The following is a 17,792-nucleotide window of genomic DNA, read 5'->3' as shown; positions in this document are numbered from 1 at the left end:
TGAGGAAATGGAAAAAGCAAAACAACTTAAACAAGTATTGGCAAAGCCAGGAAGGTTTGGGTTCTGTGGAATCATAGGATCAGCATTTGCCAGGAACTGACATAATGGTACTACCTGCCCAAAAGATGACAACGGTTGGAAAATGGTGCATTTACTGGGGCATATGATAGCAATGCAGGGCAAATTCCTATGTAATAATTATACCCAAGCCAAAATAGGTGGCCTTGCCAATACTTGTTTTAACAGGATTTCATGGCAAGGAACAGATACGTAGCCACATACTGCTTATGAACCAAGTGGCTAAAAGCACACTTGGTAAAGAAGTTTCTATTACAGCAGTAGCACAGTTACAGCTGCAATTAAGCCATTAACTCTCAAAAGACAGCTTATAAATAACAATGACATGTACGACAGAGCACAAAGTGTGATGTTACTGCTTGATAAGGCTCTCTCACAGAGATCTTAGGAGGATGTGTGTTGGGTGGAGCACAGTTAGTCCTTAAATGTTGCCATAGGGTTTGCATTAGCATGGGCAGTCAACTGGTGGGTAAGTAACCAAACAACACCCACACGATGTGTGCCCATCCTCACATGCCATCTCCCTGCTAACTGTATTGAAATGTAATTGTTTTGTCTTATAGATGGCACTAAGGCACCACACAATATCCAAAACTAAAAAATGGAAACAAAAGGGAGCATACACACTTTCCTGGGCATGAGTAGTTGCTATCTTTGGCATTGGTGCAAGTGTGTGCCTGTTTCTAGTTATGTTAGCTTACTCCACATTGTGATTTCTTGGCGCTGTCTCTAGAAAAGAATAGAATAGCAACAGGGATCATTGAAACCTGTTAGGCAGAATCCTGTGCAGTTCCCTTGGGGAACACTGCAAAAAGATTAAGACTACAGGAGTAAGCAGTAAACGCAATTGGTAGCAGTCTGCACCACCCAGATTTACCTGGTAGGTGTGGCTGAGCAGTCAGACTTCTCTCAAGAAGAGTAAGGCAGTATGTAGAGTATACACAATAGGGCTAAAAACACAGTAGAGCAAACAAACACTGACCAGAGCTTTGTATCAAAAGTATAGAGTTATTTATTTAAAACACGCTTTAGGTAATACACTAGCACTCCAAATCAAAAGCAAGTTAAAACACAGTCAGATAAAGTATACACACCTCCCTTAATAACTATTAGACAAGTCAGATTTAAAACACCACTATTTGTTAAAACAGATGTGAGCGCTTAACTAAGATGGCACTCCAATAGTTTGGTTAGAGGGAGAGAAAAAGGCAGAGCATAAGAATAATATAGTCCCAACACTTTTTAAGAGTCAGAGCAAGGGAATAAAGGCAGAATATACTGTAGAGCCAAAGTTCATAGGCCAGGCCCACTTTAAATGGAGCAAAGCGAAATGTGCCCAGGATCACACAGTTTAAGGTGCACTAAAAGTCTTTGCAGAGTTTCAAAAGAGGTTGGTTTAGTCCAAGAAACAAAGTTAGAAGGTCTGGGGCCAACCCAGTATAGAAAGCCAAGGATTTAAGGGTCACTTTTAGCAATCTGTAGAAAGGGAGGCCAGGTAGGACACAGTACCTTACGAGAGAGGAAGCTTCAGCGGTGGCAGTTGTTCCTGACAGTGGTTGCAGTTCGTTGTTCCGACCAGCGGAAGAGTGGATCTCGTCAAGGAGGAAACTTGGAGTCGTTGCACTGCCCAGGAATGAAACCAGCCGGAGTTCCCGATTACAAGGTGCTGTCCTTTTATTCGCGGTCAAAGTGGTGAAGCTTGGCTATCCGGCCGCTGGGGTGCTTGGCACGGGCGATTCGACCAAGAGACGTCTTTGGAAGGCGAAAGAGGTGAACTGGTTGGTCCCACCAGCTCAGGGGGAGAAGACTCGTCCAGCAGAAGATCTTCTCTTGTCTTTGTGAAAGTGGTGAGTTCGTTGCAGCAGGGCTTCACCGGTGGTGTCGTCGTTGCAGATGGCTCAGCTTCTTCCCTCTTCGGATTCTTAGGTCCTGTGGTGACTTCTGAAGTTCCAGTCCCAAAGGCCCTGCTTTTATGCAGAAAAACCCCCATTCATCAGCCTAGCTGTCAATCACACATGCTAAGTGGTGAGCCGGGTGACTCACCACTGGGCCAATCAGAGTAGAGTGCGACATGGGTTGCTAAGGCAACGCAGCCCAGGGTGCCAATTCCCCACTCCACCCTTCATGTGGAACCCAGACAGAGTGGCACCATTTGGAGGGCTTCTGTGGAGAAGCCCCCCAAAATAGTGGAACAAAGGGCTCGACCTTGGTCAGAGTTACAGAGACGGACACAAACGCCATTTTAGAATCGAGTTCTGGCAAAAAGACCCAACCGGTGATTTAATATTAAATAAATAATCCGGCAGTATCTTTAACATTGCACCAAAAAGTGGTGCGTTTTAAATCAATGGGAAAATCCCATAGAGAATATTCCGGTGGAATATTTTGTGTGGTAACCACTGCCACCACCCAGAAACTCGACGAGGGGGGACGGGACAGTGCCCCCTCGAAAACAGACCCAGGGGCAATCGAATTACCCCTTACCAGTACTTCCACAATATGATGGTTTGTACTGGTTCTGTTCACAATTTTGGACAAGTAAAGTCAATGGTGACTGTACATGCCCTGGGAGACAGTAGTCAGTCCCAGGGTATGGAGTCTATGTTTGGGGGTCACTGTGACACCCCTGTGGTACTGCACTGAGGGTGCTGTGTACCACACATACAGAAAAACAGATGATACCCTATGGAGTAAAAAGAAACCCAATAGCACATAAGCACATAACAAGTCAAAGACATACCTCAAATCATGTCTAAGAGTGGGAGTAAAAGAGTCTCATTCTTAGCAGGAGAAAAAAACAAACCCCAAAAATCCAGCAAAGCTGCTGGGGGACTCACTAGGTTTGGGAAATTAGCATTATAAGAGAATTCTCCCTAACAAAACCAATATGAAAAAATCTCTGTTTCAAAAAGTCTAGCAGATTGGTGATTCATATTGTGATGAAGAGAAAAAATATTCTATTCAGTGGGAGTAAAGAAGTAAAGAAATTGAGTCACAACATTCACATGAAGAAACGCAATCTGAACACTTTCGGAGCAAAAGTATTGGCGGAAAGGCAGGGCTTTATGGGGACCCAATGGGGCGGAGCCTTGGCAGTCTCTAAAGAGTCTCTTGAGCAGGTGCCTGCCTGAGTACATGAAGCAAGAGGTCAAATTTTTATCAAGCGTCTGTCAGTACATGAGAGACAATATGGGGCTCATTACGAGTTTGATGGTAAACAGCAGAAATACTGGTGTGCCGATATTACCATTGTATCGCAAGTTGCCAGGCGCACGCACACCCCCCGCCATAAATGGTGATACCAGCATATAGGTATTACTAGCGTCCGCAATCATCTGTCAGTATTACTGGTTGATTAGTTGCCGGTAATACCGATATCAGCACTGAAACTGCTGAAATTACCAGTGCCAGTCATTCTGGCACCAGAATTACCGGCACCGGTAGTTGCAGCAACCCCACCACAATCAGTTGCAGCAGCCCCACCACTATCAGCTGCAGCAGCCCCACCACCATCACCACCCACCGCTGCAAGTGGTCAGTGACCCCAGCACCGGCCTGCAGGGAGACAGCCCAGCCCCTAGAGCCACCTTTGCTAGGCCTGAATAGGCCCCAGTCTGGGGACTCAGTGCTGCCATCCCTCCTGTGTCCACAACACCATCACAGGCACTGCAGCCACCAGACCATTGTGGCAGGGCCCATGTGACCACCACAGATAAGGATGAGGATGACACGTCCTATCCATTGACATGGTAGAGCCCTGGCCACCACACAGCCCTCCACTTCTGTCTTTGTCTAGTCTGAGGTCAATGAATGCACACCTGCGTGACATTGAAGAGTGGCATCGAAACTGTCCATCATTGCACACCAGCAGCTTGAGGAAATGCACACGATTTTTGCATGCATGCAGGGTTCCAGCCTCAGGACGGCAAAGTTTCTCGACCATGCCACCACAGCCATGGTCACACTTGGACAGAGGGGGCTTGAACACACAGAGGCATCCTTGGCCTCTGCTGAGGCGCACAATCAGGCCATCCAGGTGACCCTGCAGAGCAACCGAGCGCAGGGGTCTGAGCCATCCTCCTCTGTGGCCCCCACAGAGGGCTCCCTACCTAGCACCCTGCACCACCTCCCTGCCAAGGAGCAGCAGAAGACCCCCAAGCCCAGGAGGTGGAGGAAATGACAGTAAGACACTGCTGGGGTGTTTTGAGGGGTGTTTTTGGGCAGGGTGTGCTTTGAGGGTGGATCCCTGGGGAGGGAGTGTTTTGAGGGTGGGTCTTTGGGGTGGGTGTGTTGATGGGGAGTGTGTGGTTTGCGAGTGGGTTTTTAGGGAGGGTGTGTTTTGAGGGTGGGTCTTTGGGGAGGGTGTTTTGGGGTTGTGGTGAAGGTGGTTTCACGTTGCAAGATAACATTATGTTCAATTCAAGCAATTACAGGACCTTCTTTATTATGTGCAAGTGTTGAATGTTCTTAAGGAAATACATTTTTACAAAAGTGCAAGGCAATGCAATTTGGCGGCTTCAACAGAAGAAGTTCACTATAAGTTCCTGGCGAACTAGTTGCCCAAGCCTGAATTCCACATGCTCAGTGCATGCGTGCATGGCACCCGCATCTACCACGTAATCCTCGAGGGGTGGCATGTCCACATCTGGGGCAGGGGTATGTTGCGCTGGCTGCAGATGTAATGCAACATTGTACATGCCAGCACAATCTGACCCCCATCTGGTGTAAACATCGGAAGCAGGCCTTTCACATGCCAAAGGTGCACTCAGTTGATAACCTGGTCTGGACATGGCTCTTAGGGTACCCCTTGGACATACTTGGGCCAGCCCCTCACCCTTGCAGACCATGCATGTAGTAGGAGGAGTGAGGTTGCATTCTGGTACCTGTAGTCCAGAGTGTGTTTTCATCTCCCTGCTTTTTACTCCTCCCTACCTGAAGCGGTAAAGCCCCCCCCAGCAAGGGGCTTATTGCTATTAATACCCTTGCCCGTTAGACTGGGGCACTTTTCAGTTGCAAAACGGCTTTGGCTTTTGCAACTGAAAAAAAGGAAGAAAAAAAACTTTGCTGCCATGGAAAGGGTAAAGGGACTATATATAGTCCCTTTACCCTTACCATGGCGGCATTTCAAAAAGGAAAAATAAGGTAAACAAAGAAGATGGCCACCATGAAACGGCAAGAGGGGACGGGGACTACACGTAGTCACCCTTCTTACTTTCCATGGCTACCACTGAATTGTGTTAAAAAAAAAAAGAAAGATGGCCATCAGGGAATGAGGAGAAGGGACTACCTACACATAGTCCTTTCGCCCTTTCCATGATGGACAGGATGCGCTCGCGACTGGCCCGACAAAGGCTTTGTCTGGCTGGTAATGACCCAGCGAGGCCCCATCAGATTTCTTGTTGCAAACTGATTGTCCCTTGCCGGGTACTAATAGCGAAAATGGGATAGTCAAATGACTTGTCAATACAAGTGGAACTGCGTCTCGAGGCAGAGAGTATTCTGCTGGTATGGCTCGACACCTGCGTGCTGCGTCTAGAGGCAGAGGGGTGTGGAGGAGGTCCCAGACATGGCCTGCACCCCTTCCCCTCATTTCGAGGTACCAGGAGCGTACTCGCCAAGGTATGTGACGTATGAAGAGCAAATGAACCTACAAAGAGCTGCACTGGGACTCTGCCCAGTATACATCAGAAGATCCATACCGGTTGAAACACCCGTAACCAGTCAACCCTGAGCAGCACGCTACCATACCATACCAGCCGCTGATAAGAAATGAGGAGTACTTACACACGGTCCACGAAGAGACCCCAAAATCCTTAATGGAAGGCCAATGGAAATGACACAAGGGCCTGAACAGACTCGTGAATGAACAAAAGCGGCTATCGAAGACAAGCACGCCAGTGCGAGTAACTACGAAAATAAATGTAATGACCACAGAGAATAGACAATGTTAAAGCTTAAGGAAATGGTGCTACGAGACAAGATGGAAGCAACCAACCTGTTAAACGTGAGTAAACAGGCTTGAAACGCAAGATGCTAAGAAATCGATACTACTTGCAATACTTAGTAGAAGATAGAGCGGCAAGCGCCAACCACATATCTACCTCAATAAGGCACATTATACAAGTGCGACTCTATTTTGTAAAAGGAGAAATGTACCCAGGCAGCCAGAGGCCTGACAGGCCAAGTTTCGAAACCAAGCCAAAGGCAAGAAAAGGAGCGGAATCGAAACTCAACAAAGAGCGGCTCATGCCTAGGAAATCGAGGTCAACCAGAGAAGGGGAGGAGAGCGTCAGCTAACAAGACTCAAACTTCAGAGCATACCAGCCTGCCTCATGAAGGTCAAGATAAGGGGGGCCCATGCAAGTGGGGAGGCTGAAACAGAATTAAATGCACTAAAAGCTGGAAACTGAAGCAGATTAATGGTGAACTAACACGTGACCAGGCAAGCGCAAAGAAGTACCATCGCCTGATGTCATCCAGGACCCGAGGATGCCATACCTTTTCCCGATAAGAGACTACAGTTTCAAGGCCATCCTTAGCCAACTAAATGACACATCGCCCTAAAACACTGATTGATGGAAGAGAGGCAGGGTGAAACTTGGGACACCAGGCACAGGGGTGTCAATTCTGCATGCTGCTAATTAAAAGTGGAAATTTATGTCCAGGGGTGTAACCTGTCCATTCACAATGGACCAAGTTATCTGGAGTCCTATAGATACTGTAACCAATAGGATGTCGTATTTGTAGTGACGTCTATCACGTGTGATGTAGAGGGATGGGCGTAGACGCCCACCCGATAAGAGTTATCCAATCCGCATGCCCTATTATCATATACAGATGTAACACCTACACTTAAATTACCTTTCCTAACCAATTATATTGCATGATGATTTTTTATAGAAGTAGACGTCAGTGATGACGAGCTTAGCCTATAACAATGACTGTTCGACTGAAGTTCGAGGAAGTCAGAGCGAAACAGGTGATCGCAACGCTGCTGATTTCCATTTGTTTCTCTGTTTGATGTACTTGTCATTAAACGGACTTCCCTTTGCCAACTTACTGAGTCCTCATTATTGAGTGGTGTTGGAGTAAGTGAATCCTGCACCCCCTTTCCTCACATGGTGCAGCTGTCTTGTCTTACAAGTTCTAGAGGGTGAGTGCTGACCTATGGGCCCGTCAGTGATTTCCTCTCCTCCAGAACACTTGGTAGCGTGAGGACGGTTTCGGCCATTAAGTATTGATTATATAATAATAAGACACCTTAGACCGACGGCACGAAGTAACTCCGGCCCTTCGGCAAGATAACGAGTCCTTTCGCCATTCTGGCTGAGTAGACTGAGAAGCTCCCTGTGGACAATGATAGAGTAAAATTTCAAAAATCTGCAGTGGGTCTAAGGAACCGGCCTTTCCAAGCATAACCCTTCTCATTCCCACGGGCAGCCAATCGGACGAAAACCTTAAAGGCGGGAAGAGGAAGGGGTGGTGATCCCGAAGTTCCAGAGAGGAAAAGATGCAATCGGTGAGTGAAACAATAAACTCGTTACTTTGGCAAATGTCTTGTAGGCATTAAAGCAAGTAGGGGAAAGGTAACGGAGGGCAGCGGAGAAACAATAAAGTAGTTAGAAGTAGAGAAGACTGTATATATATATAGGGGGCAATGACTCAAGCATAAGAAATAAAGAGTGGATACCGGGGGGACACCCGAGATAAAACGTAAAGATTACCAGGGGGGCACCTGAGATAAAACGTAAGGATTACCAGGGGGGCACCTGAGATAAAACGTAAGGATTACCAGGGGGGGCACCTAAGATAAAAATGTAAGGATTCGCCTTATTCCTGCGCTTTAAAAACTGGTCAGAAAAAACGTGAACTCATAGCCCACAGTGGGGGGACGATGAGGATACAGTGACGATTAAAGATGGCATCAAAGGGGTTTGTTTACACCCCATTTCGGGGTATTGATTAGAAGGCAGGTATACGTGTGTCCAGCTGGTGTTCGTCTAGTCTGTCGAGTGTCTGTCATATGTGTCTAGTTATTTGTCAAATGTAAAATAATTGTATTAATGATTGGTTGAAATGCATTTTAGCTTTACGCGATTCTGTAACTAAGAGGGAATCGCCATTGAATTGATGGGTTTTGAGTAAATTGTTGGTATAAATTTTGGCGGGAAAAGATTGGATTGGAGCTTGCGTCTGTGGTGCTCGCTCATACTATTGGAAGGTTAAAGAACTGTATAAATACTCTTAGTGACGAGATTAAAAATGGAGGAAGTCCCCGCTAACACCGCTCCAAATCCTCTACGCCACCCACAACCAACTCCCGGTGCTGCCCAAAATGACCCACCACATCCGGCGCGCTTGGCGGGCCGCACACAAACTAATCGGCTGGGAAGGACAGCCAACACTGTCGCAACCCATATGGCACAATGCGCTCCTCCCGGAACTAGTGAAAATGGGCTCCTTCGGTCACTGGCTGACAAAAGGAATACACACATTAGTACACGGAATACAAGAGGGTCGCCTCCTGAGCTTTGAGACCATGCGCAAACAATTCGACCTGGCACCCATGGACCGGTTTCGGCATGCGCAACTGTCCCACGCCATCCGTGCCCAATTCCCCGACACGACGGTCGTACCTCCTTGCTCTCCCACCGAGACCAATATTCACCTGCAGCACATCTCTTCTAGGGTCACTTCCACTCTCTATCAGGCCCTTAGCTCATTCGGGGCTGCACAACTCGACGGGCTAAAGGCAAAGTGGGAAAGGGATCTGGGCCCCCTGGAACCTGAAGATTGGGTAGAGGCACTAATGTCCCCCAGAGAAATTGGGATAGAATCCAAGCTCAGACTAATACAGTTGAGGATCCTCCATCGTTCATATCACTCACGCACGGCAATGGCCAGATGGGGTGGAATAGAAGACGGGACATGTGTTTGATGCAAAACTGAACCCGCCACCTTCTACCATATGATATGGGACTGTCAGCCGCCTTCTGGGTGGGCTGTGTCAACACAATCTCAGCCGCTCTGGCGACACCAATTCCCAGGGACCCCAAGATGGTACTCTTGGGCATTGGGGGGGAAGTAGACCTGTCCAAATATGAGAAAATGTTTGTGGCAATTGCGTTGGGGGCAGGCAAAAGACTTATTGCGGCCAATTGGGGATCTGCCGATCCACTGAGCCTGAACCGCTGGAGTAATGAGCTGGACAGGTGCGCAACCTTAGAGCGCCGGATCTATAATGCAAGGGGCTTCCCCCGCAAATTCGAAAAAATGTGGGGTGAATGGCTAGATGCTCAATGAGCCCTGCGGGAGGGGGCACACCGGTAATGCTGCTAGCATTGTTTGCCTGCCTTGTCCTATTGATGTCTTTCGGTCCCCGGCCCCACGGGCCCTGTTGATATGGACAATTGCCTTCAACATGTATACTGCTGATTCATGTCTTATTCTTGTACGTCTCTTTATGTTATGTTGTTTAAATTCAATAAACAGAGTTATTTAAAAAAAAAAAAAATGGAGGAAGTTACCACACGCTTGGGCATTTGTGCAAGCAGATACCCATGCATGCACCAAAATTAAAGAAATACATCACGGAGTGGGTTAAGGGTACCGCCAATAAGATGTTTATGCCGTGGCCCCAGAATGATAAGGCTGTTTTACAGCATATGACTACCTTCCTACACGCCGCATATACGGGCAAGAAGTTAGAGAAACGTCTTGCTGTTCTAGAATTGTGGAAAATATTTGAAGAAACGAAGGTGGAAGAACCACCCACAGACTGGATACTAAATGTATGTACAGAGGGGGATGAGACGCCTACCGCGCCACCAGCCCCACCTGAGCCAGTCATTGAAGGAATTCAGAGGGTCTTTACCCACTAAGAGAACTTAAGGCAGCCACGGGGTATAGCAACCCCGCATATGAATCGCCTACGTACAGTAGTGACGATAATAAGGGAAAAGAACAGGAAAACAATATCGCCTCCACGGTCTCAAGGGACAAAGATAGATGCGAAGATTAAGGGAAAGTTTGGGCACGGAGTTGTGCACCTCCAGATAAGGAGAAAGAGGGAAATAAACGTAAAGGAAATGAAGGTAGAGGTGACGAGATAGCATTCGCGAAAGACAAATGGATGGGAGGTCAAATATTACTGAAGTTGGATGGAAAAGGAAATGATGATGTGAGGCCAAGGGAGAGGTCTAATGAGACGCAAAGGAGAGAGAGAGAGAAAGGGATGGAAGAAAGGGATGAAAGGACAAGAAATAAAGATAGGATAAGGTGAGAACAACTATATCACGAAGAGCAAGGAATACCGCTCAGTCGCGCACAATACGCAGCCTATAAAAAGTACAGGCAGAACATGTTAAGGTTAGAGGAAGAAAGGAGAGTGCATGAAAGGAAAGTAAAAAAGCGGGAAGATGAGGAAAGTAGAAGGGCAAAGGAACGTAGAAATGAACGGATGAGGGAAGTAGATAAGGCTAGAGAAGCAAAAAAGCGAAAAGAAATAGACGAGGAAGTAGAACAAAAGCGCAGACAGAGGGCACGGGATCTTGAATATTTGGAGCGGGAAGTGATTAAACCCAATCCTATAGTAGAATGGGAAGACATAGAAGAATTCTTTCCTGCAAGCGATGCGGTACCAGGTACAAGCGGGACAAATATTGAAGATGACTTCGACACCAGAAGCATCGGGGAAACAATCAATAAAATATACGATGAGATGGGGCTAGAGCAGATATCCGAAGGGGGAAGGGAAGATGAGCGCTTAGAGAGCGCTCAGCTATGTGACACTGAGGATGTCACCCGAAGTAGTGGAAGCAGGGGGCTTTCCCTAGACAGGCTGGAGATTGGGCAGAACGAAGACGATGCAAGGAGTTGTGTAAACTTGGAGTATTCAGGATCTGACTCCGGTGGGGAAACTGAGGATGTGGCACAAGAAGAAGGGAGATGGTGCGAAAAACGGCTCCCAGGGGACCGAGAGGTACGATGGTCAGACGCTAGCAAGTCCATAACGAGGACACCGATGTCTGCCACGCAGTCCAGCCGACATGAAGGAACACCCCACGGTCATAGGGGGCGTCAGAGAGGGGCGTCAGCACCAGCCTATACAGACAGACTAAGGGCATTGCCAGGTAGACGGCAAGGCGGGAATGCCACCCCGGCGATAGACCAGAGAGCTATGGGGAAAGAGAAGGAGGACTGTACATTCCAATTCCCGTTGCTAGAAAAGGGGGGAGCAAGACCACAATATATTCCATGGCCACACCTTAAAAATAAGCTTCCAAAGATGACATCGGCAGCCGGAAAGTGGATACATGAGTTAGAGAAAATGACGGGAGGTGTCACCTTAGCTATAGGGGACATTAAGGGCCTCCTAATTGCCATACTTGGTGAAAGAGCAGATGATGTATGGAAACGGGCAGGCTATCCTAGGGTAACCCTAACTAACACCTCCCATGACAGAGCTTCATTTAATAACTGTAGGGCAGCAGTGTGGAAAGCGCTGCAAACGCTATATCCAGACATTTCTGATATGGGGGCTATAATGACTCGGAAAATGAAAGAGTCAGAGGATCCGTTGATTTATATCCAGAATTTTCAAGACGCGTGGGTGCTCGAAACGCATGAGTCTTAGACGAAATCTATCCCTGTATTCTACCACATATTATGCCAGGGGTTGCCTGAACCGGTGCAGAAGCAGCTCAAGAAATTGGTAGGAATAGAAGCTAAACCGTGGGCCGAAATACAGTTGACAATTGCAAATTACTGTAGATTGTTGCAAGAAAAGAATCGGAAAAAGGAGGCAATTCGTAAGGGCGAGGAGGCGAAGCTGGTCAAAAGAAGCTCTTGAAGTATGCTCTCGAGGGAGCCATGCTCACCAGCCCAGCCGAACCAAGCGCACAACAAGCGACCAACCCATCACAGAATAAACAGGATTTTACACAAGAGGAAGGGTTTTGGAGGAAAAGGATGGCAGAGTAATCAAGGAGGGTTTCAAGGTAACCAGGGAGGATTTCAGAATAATCAAAATGGCTTTCAGAACGCGCAGATGGGCGGTCTAGCTATGCCAGATGGACAGATGGCCGACCACCGCCAGTGTGTTGGCTGTGTGCAATGTCAGGACATGTGGCGCGTATGTGCAGAAGCCAAGGCATATGGCAAAACAGCAGAGGGATGGGGTCAGGCATGGTGAATCAGCCTGCCGTCCTGCAATTGGGCGGTGCACAAAATTACACAGTGCAGCCGCAGGAGTCAGGCGTGCAGCAAGGTGCACAGCAAGTGGTTCAACCACCGAACATGGGTAACTTGCCACAGGGACAATCCCAGCAGGCACCACCGCAAATGTCACAGGGCGCTAGCTCTGGAGAGGGAGTCAACCCTGGGGCTGAGGGAAATCAACAAGTATACAGTGGGCCGAACTTATATATGAAATAGGACAACTCACGGGGGACTCTGATATGCTCTATCCTATGAGTGACACCAGACCCTAACAGGGAACCAAGGGTGAATGTTACCCTAGGGGGTAAAGAATATTCCTTCTTAGTTGACACAGGTACAACGCACTCATGCATTCGAGAGGGAAAATTTTCCTTGTCCGGCGAGGCGAAAGATACTCAGAGTTTCACTGATATGATATGGCATTTGTAACGCGCCTATACACAAGTGTTTCAAGGCGCGACGAGGCAGGGAGGGGGGAAACAAGGGGAGGACAGACAACGATCCTACTAGGCCAGGTGTCATTCAGATCGCGCAAGTGCAGGGGTAGGGGGAAGGGAGAAGTGCAAGGAGAAGGGGAGGGGGGAAGTGCAGTACAAGAAAAGGGCCAGCTGGTGGCAAGTGCAGGGTAAGTGCAGACAAGTGCTGGGAAGGGGGGCTGTAGGGATACAGAGACAGTCCCGCAGTGCAGGGGTTGCCAGGGAGGCAGTGTAAGTGGAGAGTGGCTGGGCCCAGGACCGAGGTCGGTGAGAGTGGCCCAGTTGCAGATTCAGTGCAGTTTCAGTGAAGAATTAGCAGGGGAGAGGGAGAGAGAAAGCAGAAGCAAAGAGGAAGGTTTTGAGGTGCTTCCGGAACCGGAGATGGTTCTCCTCAAATTTCAGGGAGGCAGGAAGGCTGTTCCAGAGAGAGGCCCCTGCCGCGGAGAGAGATCTACCACCAGCTCGTTGCTTCGAGAAGCGGCTGACCCTGAGGGAGTTGGAGACGGATGAGCGAAGGGCTCGGGAAGGAAGATATTTAGGAAGAGAGAGTTGAAGGTATTTAGGCCCCAGGCCCCAGAAGGCCTTGTAGACAATGCAGAGGGTTTTGAACTTTATCCTCGCAGCCACTGGGAGCCAGTGTAGAGATTTCAGTCCTGGAGAGATACGGTCCCTGGGCTTGAGGCCAAGGACAAGTCTCGCAGTTCTGTTCTGGATGAGTTGCAGAGGGCGGAGAGTGGAGGCAGGCAGATTAAGATAGAGGCTGTTACAGTAGTCCAGCTTTGAGAGAACCAGGGCTCAGGAGACAGTGAGCTTCTGGGGGAAGGAGAGGAAGGGAAGAATACCTCTGAGGAGGTGCAGCTGGTAGTGTGACTTCTTAGAGACGTCAGATATATGAGGAGAGAAGGAGAGTGTGGAGTCGAAGATGACCCCGAGGTTTTTTGCCTTGCAGGTAGGAGCAGGAAGAGGGCCAAGAGGGGCCGGCCAGAGAGCTGCAGGGAAGGAGGGAGTGGGTGTGCCGATGAGTAGAATCTCAGTCTTACTGGCATTAAGGCAGAGCTCATTGGCGGCACACCATTCCTGGATAGCAGACAGACAGTCAGAGATGAGGGAAGGAGAGGAGGAGGCCGAGGGTAGCCAGAAAATGAGCTGGGTATCGTCCGCATAGCACTGAAAGTTGGGGCAGAGAGCGGCGATGCGGTGGGCAAGGAGTGCCAGATACTGGTTGAACAGCCAGGGAGAGAGATTGGATCCCTGGGGGACACCACAGGTGGAGAAAAAGATGTCAGAGAGGAAGGACCCCAGTTGGACCTGGGAGGGACGATTGGAGAGGAAAGATGTCAGCCACGCCAGAGCCTGACCAGTGATACCCAGGTTATCACGGAGACGGTTGAGCAGGATGGCATGGTTGACAGTGTCAAAGGCAGAAGAGAGATCGAGCAGAATGAGAACACACGGAGTGTTGGAGTCAAGGTTCAAGAGCAGGTCCTCACGGATGTTCAGGAGAGCAGTTTCCATGCTTCTGGCAGCTCTGAAGCCAGATTGATGGTCATGAAGACTACCAACAGATTCAGCATGGAGGTTAAGCTGGGAGATGGCCAGTTTCTTCAGGAGCTTGCCCAGGAAGGGAGTGATGGAGATTGGGCGATAGTTAGCCGGGCAGGAGGGGTCAGAAGAGGGTTTCTTAAGAAGAGGGTGCACAAGGGAGTGCTTAAGGGGGGATGGGAAGACTCCAGAGGCGAAGGAGTGGTTGCAAAAGTCAGCCAGGGAGTCAATGTGGTCCTTGATAGTTTTGGAAGAACAGGGGTGAACCTGTTTAGACGAGACTTTCATAGATTGGACTTGTCTGGAAACCTCGTCAGCAGAAAAAAGGGGAAAGGCAGAGAAGGAGGCAGGAGGGATGGCTGCAGAAGGGCAAGAGGAAGATCCGGGAAGAGAGGGAGGGAGGTGATAGGAGGAGAGTGAGGACAGGATGTCCTGAGTTTTAGAGATGAAGTGAGAGGCCAGTGCAGTGCAGAGGGCCTGGGAGAGGACAGGAGAGGTAGAGACTGCAGCAGGGTTGGCAAGTTCCTTGCAGATTTTAAAGAGTTCGGCCGAGCTGTTAGATGCTGCAGAGATGCGGGCTTGGATAAGGGCTCTCTTCTTGGTGAGAACGGAGAGACGGTATTGCCTTTGGAGCAGGCGGCAGGCCAGTTTGTCAGAGGATGAACATGAAGCACGCCATTTCCTCTCTGCCACCTTGCACTTGCATTTTAGGGTGACGAGATCGGAGTCATACCAGGAGTTACATTTGGCTTTGGGCTTCAGGCGGATTCTCATGAGAGGGGTCATAGTAGATTTCCCTTTAAAGACGCACTCCCAGTCTCAGTGGGAGAACGCGAAATGAATGTACCCCTAGTATATTCACGTCAGACCCCAGTAAATATTCTGGGGCGAGACCTGATGACTAAATTAAACATGACCATCTCGTTTACTGAGAATGGTATAGTGTGCTCCACTCCAGGAATGCATTTTTCAACCGTGTGCGAAATGATCAGAGCATACTCAGGACGTATAGCCATGAGGGCTGTACCGTTATAACCAGAAGTCTTTGCATATGGCGTGCGGGTGCTTATGGCGGGACTGCCAGGCCTCGCAGACAAAACTATGAGAACCCCTGATGAGTTTCTGTTCAGACCAAGAATACCCATGCACGAAGAGAAGGGACTAGTATTTCCCTTAATGATACAATCTGCCGCAGTGCGAGGGAAAGTGGTATTGGTCGAAAGATATGATGACGAAGGCAGACAATGGTGTGCGATCATCGCCATCGAAGAAGGGTATCGAGTGACTGACGTCACCGATGACGATCTGTTCGAAGAGCAACCTGACCTAGAGGAGACAAGAGTGGAAGTACCTCTCACATTTTGGGTCAAAATGATCAGACGGGAGGTGCCACAGAGAATGATGTTGGTGCTGGTACGTCCAGAATACTTTGATGACGACATGGCCCAAGTGCCTGCTGCAGTATGGACTACAGGGCCCTATGACGTAGGTCTCCTAAAGGGGGCAGGTGAAGTGAAAATTAAACTGAAACCAGGAGCAATTTTACCACGAGTGTTACAATATCCCATGTCCAGAGAAGCGGATGAAGGGATCGCGAAGACAATTTCCGCCATGATGGAGCAGGGCATCTTAGTGACGTCAGAATCACCTTTCAACACAGTGATTTACCCTGTCAAAAAATCAAAGGGAGGGTCTTGGCGTTTATTCCAAGATTTACGAGCATTAAATGATATAGTTGAAGCCGAGTTCCCTCTAGTCCCTAATCCATCCACAATACTGTGTAACATACCCACCGAGGCAAAATATTTCACGGTGAGTGATTTGAAAAATGCATTTTTCTCACTTCCACTGCACCGGGACTCTCAGTACCTGACGTCATTCACTTTCAGACAGATGCGTCTGAAAAGTACGAGTTTGCCACAGGGGTATTGCGAGTCCCCGTCTATTTTCAACAGAGTCCTGCAAATGGACCTAGGCAATATTGCGGTGGACAGTGTTGTTTTGCAGTACGTAGATGACATTCTGATCTACAGTACCACTGAAGAGCAATGGAGGCGCGACTCTGTCCAGCTATTGACTATACTGACTGAGAAGGGATACAAAGTTGATAAGGAAAAGTTGCAGTACTGTCAACAGGAGGTGTTATACATAGGGCAACTGATCTCTCATGAGGGGAAAAAGGTAACCCCAGAAAGGGCTGAAGCCATCATGAACACGGCCAAGCCGCGCACGATAAAACAAATGCAGAGCTTCTTAGGCCTATGCAATTATGTCAGAGCATGGGTCTTCGACTACAGCTCGTATACCAAGCCCTTGCTTCAGGCTTTAAAGAAAGCCCAGGCAACAAAAGGAGAAATTGAATGGACTGAGGCAATGGAGAAACGGTTTCCAGAACTCAAGGGGGCAATTTGTAAGGCCCCGTTCTCGGGATTCCTAATTATGCAGAGGAATTCTACCTGTTCTCACACTCTGATACAATTTTATGATGACGGTGCTTGCGCAGCGAACCTCACCGGGGTACAAGCCCCAAGCATATTACAGCGGGAGTCTGGACCCGGTTATGAAGGGCCACTTCCCATGCAAACAAAATCTAGCTGCGGCCGCATTCGTATATCGAAATGGCGTCATCCATTGTGATGGGGTGCTCCATGACATTGTATGTTGAACATTCGCTGTTCACCATACTAGAGAAGCCAAAGGGCACAGTGACATCTCAGAGAGCATCCGCCTATGAGGTGATTATCTGTAGCCCATCTATCAAAATAGTGCGATGTAAAACTGTAAACCCTGCTACGTTCATAGCTAAGCCAGTCACAGAGGGAGAACCTATACACGACTGTGCGAAATATGCGGAATTCTATGATGAGATCCTCAGGGTAAAAGAAAATGCCCTGGTAAGTGGAGAGATCGTCTTTATTGATGGTTCTTCGAGAATCGACCAAGAAGTAGGACAAAGGTATACAGGTGTGGCCGTGGTAAAACACCTAGCGAATTGAGAGTTTTGAGTACTTGTCAGTGCGCGAATACCCTCTCACTATTCTGCACAATCTGCAGAACTGCTGGCACTGATACTCGCCATTGAGAATCATGCGGACCAGGAAGTAACTGTGTACAGTGACTCAGCCTATGTGACGTCCACAGTACATGCAGGTCTAGCGCGCTGGAAAAGGAGGGGCTACATCCGAGCAGACGGCACGCCAGTGCAACATGCAGCCTTATTGGACAGGCTGATAAAAGCACTACACTCCCAGTGGGCATAGCGGTCGTGAAATGCGCCGCCCACACCAAGGGGACAGATTTCGTGTCACATGGAAATCATGAAGCGGACACGGACGCCAAGCGCATGGCATCCGAAACTGAAACAATCATGGACGTGGAGGTGGCACGTACCCATGAGCGGATGATGGTAGCCACACCAGAAGCCTATAGAAATATGGGGCAGACTCAGCTAATGGAGCTCCAGGGGGAGGCACCTAA

The sequence above is a fragment of the Ambystoma mexicanum genome, chromosome 4q, assembly GCF_040938575.1.
Source record: "Ambystoma mexicanum isolate Mex_15411 chromosome 4q, UKY_AmexF1_1, whole genome shotgun sequence".
NCBI classification, from domain to species: domain Eukaryota; kingdom Metazoa; phylum Chordata; class Amphibia; order Caudata; family Ambystomatidae; genus Ambystoma; species Ambystoma mexicanum.
Note: the sequence above shows the minus strand (reverse complement) of the source record.